Here is a 2,731-nt window from a genome sequence, read left to right on the forward strand (position 1 = left end):
GCCTAAGATTAAATAAAATCCTACCGAGTGGTAAGCCAGACTTCCACTCGGAGGCTTAGCTGCAGCCCAGTGCTCGCCTAAGTTGTCAAAAATCCTACCGAGTGAAGAGCAAACCTCTCACTCGGAGGCTTAGCTGCAGTCCAAGTACTCGCCTAAGTTATCAGAAATCCTACCGAGTGAAGAGCAAACCTCTCACTCGGGGGCTTAGCTGCAGCCCAGTGCTCGCCTAAGTTATCAAAATTCCTACCGAGTGAAGAGCAAACCTCTCACTCGGGGGCTTAGCTGCAGCCCAGCGCTCGCGTAAGTTATCAGAAATCCTACCGAGTGAAGAGCAAACCTCTCACTCGGAGGCTTAGCTGCAGTCCAAGTACTCGCCTAAGTTATCAAAATTCCTACCGAGTGAAGAGCAAACCTCTCACTCGGGGGCTTAGCTGCAGCCCAGCGCTCGCCTAAGTGGACTAAGGAATAAGTCGATTGCAGTAAGCGCCCCGCTTTGAACCTGCAAAAGGCATTTCGAGCCAAAAGCAATCATATTCAAACACCAAATTCAAGTTCGGATCGATACCTAAAGGAACCGAAAGTGCTCAGGCGCTAAGCCCGTTAAGGTTTATCGGTTACAACTCCACTCGGCATACCAAGGCAAATTTAAAGCGTCAAGTTTAGAAGAAGTTTTTTACCCCTCCTGTGGAGGGCTGGAAGGTGCAACAAACTCATCAAGATCAATTCCATCTGCGATCCGAGTGGCAGCCGCAAGGAAAGTTTCCATAAAGGACCTGAAGTCGTGTTTCTTGGTGTTGGCCACCCGGAGGGCCGCCAGCTTGTCTTCTCGCGCATCTTTGCAGTGGACTCGGGCCAGACACAGAGCAACATCTGCACCGCACTGAGCCGAGGACTTTTTCCACTCCTGCACTCGACCAGGGATTGTGTTCAAGCGAGCCATCAGCGACTCGAGGTCATTCTGAAGTGTCTCCCCGGGCCAGAGCGTCGAGTCGATGCGAGATGTGGCGACCTTCAGCCTTGCAAGATAGTCCACGACAGCTGCAACACGGGACTCCAGTCGGAAAACATTCATGGCAACTTCGTCATCCATCGGAGAATTGACGGGGTCAAGGTTTGGTTCCAGCCGGCTAGTTTCTTCTTCAAAGTTTTGACAAAATTCTGCAAGGACGATCACCGAGTCAAGGCGATGGTCGAATGGAAAAACCACGGTTGGAAATGATCGCCGAGCATAGAGATTTACCTTCAAGCATAAGAAACAGCTTCTTGGCAAGACCACTCAGGAAGGCCTCCAGATCTTTTTTCTTCCCAAGAGCAGATTTCAGATTGGCATTTTCTTGCTCAAGCTTGGCGACTGAAGCTAACTTCTCATCAACAAGCTTGATCTTCTCAGCTAGTTCAAGGTCCTTCTTCCGTTGGGCCTCCCTCACCTTACCTGCAAGTTACAGCAAGATCAGATTTTGAAACAAATAAAGGGAAAAAGCAGTCATCAAGGTCTCACCAAACATACCTTCGGTCTCCTCCTTTGCCTTCGTCAGATTCTCCTGAACCAGCTTCAAATTCAGCTCGAGCTGAATGTGCTTGTTTTCCAGCTCAGAGTAGCGAGCCACAAGATCACAGGAGTTCTGCGAAGAACCGATCGACTAAAATGTCAAATATAATTCACTTCCGAGTGAAAAAGGAAAAATCACGCGTTTCTAAGACTACAGGCGAATACGAGCATTCGACCGTAGTCTCGGGGACTACACCCAGTGGGTGCACTCAGCGTGCCCCCACTAATCCTATTTGAAGACAGAGTCGACCAGTCACCCAGCAGTCGACCACAGTCTCGGGGACTACACCCAGTGGGTGCACTCAGCGTGCGCCCACTAATCGACCAGTCGAAGACAGAGTCGACCAGTCGACCGGTTTGCAAAATCCATTCGACATAGTCGAATGACGGAAAGACTGAAATTATAAAGCCTAAGGCCGACTGCCCGCAGTCGACCTTAGCCTTGGGGACTACACCCAGCGGGTGCACTCAGCGTGCCCCCGCTAACATGGAGTTTAACTCGACACACCCAGTGGGTGACTACTATAAATTCTGGAAAGAAAAGTTTCTGATGGCATATCCTAACAGAACAAATGGTGGTCGACTGACCTGAACATTGCGTTGGAGGGCGGAACTGGCGTCGTAAGCTGCCTGGCTCGCATCCCGGATGGTCTTCAACTGCTCCATCATGATCCCTGCCTGGCGTATCGCCTCCTTCACTGCACCAGCTTGGTCCTCTGGGACGTGGTGCGTCGTGAAGAGGGAGGGCTGCGGAGCACTCGTCAGTGGATCTGCGAAGGACACGGTGTGTCGAGTGGTGTTCCCCTCCTCCGCGACCAGAGCCTCAGGCACCGTCACATCCTGGGTCACCTTGCTGGCAGACGCTTTCCTACTCCTTCTGTACTTCAGCGGTTCCTCATCTTCATCATCATCAGGGAGAGTGATTACAACATTGACTGGAGCTACAGAAAAGAATCAGGATTAGATCATGAGTCAGTTGACTAAAGACAGTGTTAAGAATATAGTACCAGGTTTTGAGGTTACTGCGTCCTCCATCTCATGGTCGTCAGCCCGGGCCGAGGTCTCAGAAGTAGCAGCACTGCAACTCCAAAGAGTCAGTCGACTAACTCCAGCGCCAACCAGAGATAAAGTTCACACAAAACAAGAAGACTTAAGCAACATGATTACCCTGATATGGTGGGG

Source organism: Triticum dicoccoides, chromosome 1A, assembly GCF_002162155.2.
Source record: "Triticum dicoccoides isolate Atlit2015 ecotype Zavitan chromosome 1A, WEW_v2.0, whole genome shotgun sequence".
Taxonomy (NCBI): Eukaryota; Viridiplantae; Streptophyta; class Magnoliopsida; order Poales; family Poaceae; genus Triticum; species Triticum dicoccoides.